General features: G+C 36.7%; 2 long non-coding RNA genes across 2 annotated transcripts; one reads left to right on the plus strand and one right to left on the minus strand.

Moving 5' to 3' along the window:
* Positions 1-755: 755 nt before the first annotated feature.
* LOC146636639 (uncharacterized) lies at positions 756-2,539 on the plus strand. Its single transcript, XR_014905482.1, has 4 exons — positions 756-810; positions 924-1,002; positions 1,889-2,082; positions 2,191-2,539. It is a non-coding gene; the product is annotated as an uncharacterized LOC146636639 (long non-coding RNA).
* Positions 2,540-4,485: 1,946 nt separating this feature from the next.
* Positions 4,486-6,729, minus strand: LOC146636640 (uncharacterized). Its single transcript, XR_014905483.1, has 4 exons — positions 6,648-6,729; positions 6,174-6,284; positions 5,559-5,725; positions 4,486-5,224 (listed from the first exon to the last, which is right to left on the minus strand). It is a non-coding gene; the product is annotated as an uncharacterized LOC146636640 (long non-coding RNA).
* Between the last annotated feature and the right edge of the window lie 210 nt (positions 6,730-6,939).

A 6,939-nucleotide genomic window follows, 5' to 3' on the forward strand; every position in this document is an offset into this window, starting at 1 on the left:
GTTTTGTGATATACCCAAGAGGACCATAGTCTATATGAATTCATTTGGCGAGTCGGAGGTCAGAAAAAGTGCGGTGTTGAAAAACTGGAGGTAATTAATTAACATATTTAACATAACATATTTAATTTAATTGAAATCATTACCGAACGTGGTTATTGATTTCTCTATATGCTTTTTATTTGTAATAACTGCGATCTCTCAACTCATTTGCTTCAGCAAGAGGCTGCGCTGGAGAGTGGACCTTGTCACATGTGAGCCACCCACATCAACAGGATGGGAACTCACGTGGAGTGCATGTCATAATGGTACTGAAAACTATAGCTTTAACCTATATAAGTAATGTTTACATTTTTGCCTATTCAGTTTTTAAAGCCTTAGAGGCAGGATGGTAAAATCTCAATTTTTTTTGTAGATTGAACCATTTCAGCAGTAATGCTTTGCTTTGGTTGCTCTGCTTTTTTTGTGTGTTTTTTTTCTCGGGGGGGGGGGGGGTTAAAAACAAACAAACATTTCTTTGTTAATCTAATTCTTTTTGCTCTTTTTTTTTTTTTTTTTTTTTCTTCGTCAATTATTAGTTTGCCCAATCTCTCATTGATGGTAAAACACAAGTGGAGGAGTACAACACTGAAGTCACAAAGCTCAGGTCCCGACTTTGCCACTACTTATTTTCCTGAATAGGTAAAGATAAAATTAGCCGCCTTCTTTTTCTCTAACATTGGAAAATGTAACTTGTACTTAAACAAATTATATTTTGCAGATCGAACTAGGAAGTGCAGTCAGTGCTGGTGTGTGATTGCAGCCAAAGACCGGGTACACTATGACATGTCCTTAGCCATATAGATTGTTTATATAATGGACTTTGTTCATTTGTTTTTTGTTTGTTTATTTCTTCTTCTTCTTCTTTTTTTTTTTTTAATTCACAGGTGCAGTGCCAGAAATGTGGTGCCTACAAGCACATGCGTTGTTCAAAGTCTGGTTGTGGCATCTGTATCTTCTGTGAGAGTAAGTCACAATATAACTAAACAATGTCCAAAAATGTTTAAAGTGAAAAAATTTTCGTAATTTTGCCTTTGCACACCAGGACTGTGTTATTAAAGTGGACGTTTCAAGATCCAGTTTTTACACAAAACTATTTTAGACATAACTGTGTCGTATTGTGGGGATTTCTCTTCACAATTAAATTGATATAGTGCTGTTTATATCATTCTTCTTTATGTAACAGCACAGTGCAGCACAGCAGAGGGAAAGGAGTTGTGCAGCATAGTAGGTGGCTATACAGGAGGAGCAATAGAAGTAGCCAGTGAAGAATGTCATCAGGGAAAGCATCAGGCAGCGAATGACAAAGGAAAAGTTCCTAAGGGAGAGAACATCTGCAGCAAATCGACAAGTAACAGTGAGATAGGAAGACTGACAGTCAGAGATGAAGGTACACAGACTGAAGACAACGAAAAAGAAGCAGAAGTATACAGCACAAGTCTGAGTACAGATAATGCTGCTGCTGATGATGTTGACAGGATCGATGCAGATACAGAATTCCAAACTGATTCAGAAGGAACTAGTACAGTTTACAGAGTGCATGGTCGCTTATCTGTACCAAAAAAGAAAACCTACACAATAACAGAAGACGAGATCAAGCGCAGAATCAACGCAGAGAACATGTCAGTTCATGTTTTCAGAGGTTTGATTGGGGTAGGTATACATTTCGTGATTTTGATGTCACCTGAAATAAATCCGGGTTACTCGTATCAATGAAGTGACAATGTGGCTGGAAGTTGTGCATTTGCTGCAACATATACACAATTACACCATGTAAACAAAAGCATTTAACTTTGTGCGCGTGTGTGTGTCTCTCTCTGCTCTTTTGGTGTTTGCACTTTTTCTTTTTTAGGGCCGTAAAGCCAAACTGCCCGCAATGATTCTTGACAGGCCTAAGAAGGCCAAAACTAAAGTAACAGTGTTTAGTGTTCTGAGTGAAGAGGAGGCTGGGGAGCTAGCCCTCGGGTTTGCCGGAAGATTGGCCTGCGATGTCACAACAGACATGGTCTGTAAAGGCAGCGACCATTCAAGTGCTGATATGACAAAGTAAGTTAGTAAAACAGTATGAAAGTTGTATCTTTTTTGGTATTATTTGTCATTTCCCCGTATTTGGGTTATTGGTGTAACATTGTTAATCTTACTTTCTAATAACAGACAGACTCTTCTCAAAATCCAACACAATCTTAAACATGAGCTGACTGATTCCTCAACCTTCAGTTTGCTGACACACACCTTTGGCCCCGCTGCACTGGATTCTGTCATTTCATTCCTGTGTGAAAAACTTGATCTTGTCTCTTAAATAATGAAACCTTTTGTGACTTTTGTTTGTTCTGTAAATCAGAATCTTGAAAATTGTTCATTGTTGTTCTAAGTTTGTGTTAACTATTTGGCAAAAATGATTGGTTCCTAATCCAAACAGCATAATGACTGTTCTAACACATATCTTAAAAATGCTACAAAGAAAGAAAATTATCACATATGTTTCAATATGAATGTAATTGTGTCACACTCGGTTTGTAGTAGCTTTCCTGTTTTATTTTGAGTTTTGGTATGTTTACACTGTTATTTTTGTTTCCCGTGTGTTCGTCTTCCCTTATTAGTTTTACTGTATTTAGTTAGTCTGATTTAATAACTTATAATTATTTACTTTCCAGTGTGTATATATGCTCCTCGTTTGGATTATTGTTTGAGTTCTGCCTGTCTTTTCTATTAAAGATTTGGACTTTTGGACTATTAGTGGACCTCGTAGGTTTTTATTCTGTGCAATTGGTAATTGACTGGGTTTAATTTAGTGGCCTGGAAAACAGGCCGGAGGGGTCTGGTCATTTTAACCCCCTAAGACCCGAAATCTTCCATGGCATGCATTTTTAATTTCTCTTTGATATTTGGGCCGATTGGAACCCGATGAATGTAAAAAGAAAGAATTACCAGGTTTTGTTTGTTTTTTTTTTTACCTAATTTTTGTTTCTGAGAAAAATGAGAGCCACATGAGGACATTCATTTGAAATTTCGATAGAACAGTTGCAGTATAATGTCCTCGTAACTGTATATCAGGCGCTTGTTGATCAAGATTTAGTATTTTGGTCTAAATAACCCAAAATGTGATGTCCACATGTGTGGACGCCAGGCTGGAGTAAAGTGTTAGAGCTATTTATACCTATGTAAACTTTTATACACTGGTTTTTACCTGTCTTGTTTCAGAAAGGTTTAAAAGGGTAATGTCCACAGTTTATTTGTTTATTTATTTGTTTGAATTCCACATATTTTATTAAAGTAATTGAGCTTGAACACAGAAAAAACTGAATCAAATAATCATAAAATCAAATCACTTGCACTATACTGAAGTCTAATCTACTCTGAGCTAATGCCGGTTTCCAACACTAATGATCGGGTGAAGGAGAGAGATGAGGGTGTGCACGGCCACTGGTGCTCTTATCCCTGTTCTTTGTGATACAATCCAACAGGAAAGCAGTCAAACCCTTGGACATTAGCCAAGTTAACGTTCACAAATATATACACACAGAGGAACTCTGAGCCCCAATGTCAGCATTAGCACAAACATGCCACTTCATACCAAATCTCAGTGTGAGGTCAGGTGTTAGTCTCATTCCATTATTCTGGCTATATTTTTACTCATTACTATTAAACTTATACTTAAGACTAACTATTAACAAAATCACACCCCAATAACTCTGTTATTACACTTTGTATTTAATCATAAAAAGGCTGGATGTTGAAACCTTTTACTTCTATTTTGTATGAGCCGGGGGTTCTCAACAGCTGATACTCTATGTCCAAAAAGTGACAGGTATCGTTTTATGGAGCAGAAAACTTAAGAGCGCATATTTTATAAATAATACCAACAATTACAAATGCAGACCTTTAATAGTAATAAGTAATCCTTTATTTATAATGCATAGCAATATAAAAATAGTAACATATGAAAATATTACAATGGGCACAGATGAATTTGTATCAAAAACAGCAACCAAGCCAAAGTAATGAATAACACACATAAATAACAACTGCTTGAGAGACCAAACAATTTCTTTTCATCTGTTCCTTGGCAGAAAGTTAAGACAGCTATTCAGCTTTAGGTTTCAATAAACAGAAGTAATGGATGCAGTCCCTTTGAAATGTCACACAAAAGTCTACTTGTGCATATACTTAGCTTTAACTCTTCTCTTTTTTGTATTCCAAAAGGTTTTCATTTTCTCCAGAGGATGTCTCTCTTTCAGTGGTTATCGACTGTTCACATTCATTTTCACAGACTGTTGGAATGTCGATGCTGGCCGAACGTTTCTTGCTAGAATACAATGGCCTAATTTTGCGTGCATTATCTGTCGTCTTTATTTCGTACTGGCATATACTTTTGCCTACTTGTTTTGTTTTTAAGACATTTGTATGCAGTTCATCATTGCAGTAATGCCCTCTGGAATGAATGCCCACTGTTTAACTGTGTCTAAAACAGCATTTAGTTTTCCAACCGCATCTTCTGTGCATTTTTTGTCTGTGCTTTCAACTACAGGAGTGTCATTCAAAGTTGATAGAGGACTTTTCAGAGAGTTTTTCATTTGTTTAAAATGGCTACAAGCCACCTTCAGGCAAGCACATGTGTTATAGTGAGAGAACGTACAACAAGTGCACTGAAGTGTTTCAGCCGATGCAAAAAAACAGATTTCCAAACAAACTTGGCATTTTTATCACTTTCAAGTCCTCACAGTGTACAAAGTAATGCCTTTCTTTCACTGCAATTCTTGCCAAGGTAGAAATGTCTGTTTCCATGTTTGGATAGATGTCATTGTCAGCCTCTGCTAATTTTGCAAGTAACACTAGATGCTTGCAAAGAAGTCCTCGTAAGCCATATGTACAGTTGCAGTAGGACTCAACAGGGCAGACATCATACACTATGTCTTCTCTTGACTCAGATGGGACTTGATATGCATTAACTCCATGGCTGTTCTTGACTGTAATTTTAAGAGCCCAACCACTTTCCATCAGTCTTGAAGCAGAGTCTGAAACTTGAGACAAGGTGTCAGCAAACCTGTTTTTCATGCGGCCCACATCTTGCAGGGTTTTTATGACTGAGAAGTAGTCGTCGGCCTTCCCTAGGAGCACTTCAATCAGATCATCCAGACGCCTATTCGTGTAGCCAGATAAAAACTGGTATTTCAGGCGGTGGAAAAATCTGAACAAAAGTTATTTGAAATGATTAGTAACTGTAATTGAAGGAATTTAAAGTTTTAATCAAGACTGTATTATTTTTAAAAAAAAATTGGAATACCTATTGCACACGTCTTTTATAAAGGAATGCTCTGTGCCGGTTTAGCTGATTTAGGCAAATCCACCTACTCTGTTTTTTGTTGTGATAACATAAAAAACGCTGCTAGAATTTAAAGGATTTGCCTAAAACCTGTTCTGGCAATGACATGACGAACCTACTCAGTTTAGCCTCTTGGATTAAAGCATAATATCTTTTTTTCAGCAATACAATCGAATGAGGTCAAAATAATAAATCATACCTTTCAATCACATTGTTTGTTTCAGAACGAGCGTGACTGAAGCGACGGCCGTAGTCACACCACATGTGGCCAATGCCTTCCCAGTGCTTCTGAAAATACTGGCACACCAAAGGGTATTGCTTAAATGTCTGGCAGAACTCTGCTGATGTGGCTTTAAAGTCGTCCTCCTAAGAGAATTGGATGCAACAGAATATATTTCAATCCATTTAACAGACCTATTGAAATCTTTAATATTATGTATTGAAGCCCTTTTCCTTTTATTGAATAACATTAAGAATTTTAAGTTATTAATAATATGTCGTGTTTTTGTATTAAGAAGCAATTATTTCTTCCCTTACAATGGCTAAGAAGGAACACTAAACCTATAAGCATATTTGGTTTCAGCATCTGTCTGTGAAAGAATCCCACTCACAAGTTCTACTGCACAGTGGGTGACACAATGATGGTCTGCACAGCTTAAGTACTTGTTTTGATAAGCAAGATAAGAAGCCAGTTTTAGAAATTGTTTCAAAAATCTATTTTGTATCTCTCTGTAACTTTTTTTAGCAACTGAAAGTTATTATGCTCATAGTGTAATCAAGAAATCAAAATGTGAAATAGACAAATTACACTTACAGATGTGCAAGCTTTCAGCTTACAAAAGAAAGAAATGATTTCATTTCTCTTTTGGGTGTTAGAAAGCCCATGGACCCCGGACTCTGATTTTGAAAGCCATCGATTAACAGCCTGTGAATGTAAGAGAAAAAAAGTTAATCTGGAGAGAGAGACAGAGGAGCAGCTGTACAAAAAGCATAAAAGAAAGCTGACGTCCAAAAATAACACTGGACAAGAGGACCTGTGCATTACAGAAATCAACCAGGCAAACATATTTTTAAATGTCAAAAAGAGCTTTGGGAAGCAGCCACCAGAAGATGAGTGCACTGTGGTCTTAAATGAATGGACAAAGTCACTCAACATTTTATCCCTTTATATTCATTAACCTGAGTAGGTGAATATCACAATGAGGCAAATCATAACAACAGGACCCTGTTGTAAAAATGTGTTTCAGGTGCATCTTAGACAACGTGAAAAGAAAACAATGTGGTTTACCTGCAAGACATGGTACCAGCATAGAAGGATAGCTGACTCTGGAAAAACCTTCTGCAAAGCATTTATTTCCGCAAAGTCTTTGTCAACCATAAATGCTCTACAAAAAAAAAGAAAACACTAAATGAGATTAAACAGTATGAAAATGTTTTTGCTATCTCAAAGCACCACTTCAATGCCAAATTAAACATTTCAACTCACAAGTAGATATATAAAATACTGCATACAGCCTATAGGAATAACTTTAACAACTGGAAAGGAAAGTTTTTTGCAGCCCATGCTGCAGCTATAGCAT

The sequence above is a fragment of the Diplotaxodon limnothrissa genome, linkage group LG3 (genome assembly GCF_057381915.1).
Source record: "Diplotaxodon limnothrissa isolate DT_005_m linkage group LG3, D_limnothrissa_male_GT1.1, whole genome shotgun sequence".
Taxonomy (NCBI): Eukaryota; Metazoa; Chordata; class Actinopteri; order Cichliformes; family Cichlidae; genus Diplotaxodon; species Diplotaxodon limnothrissa.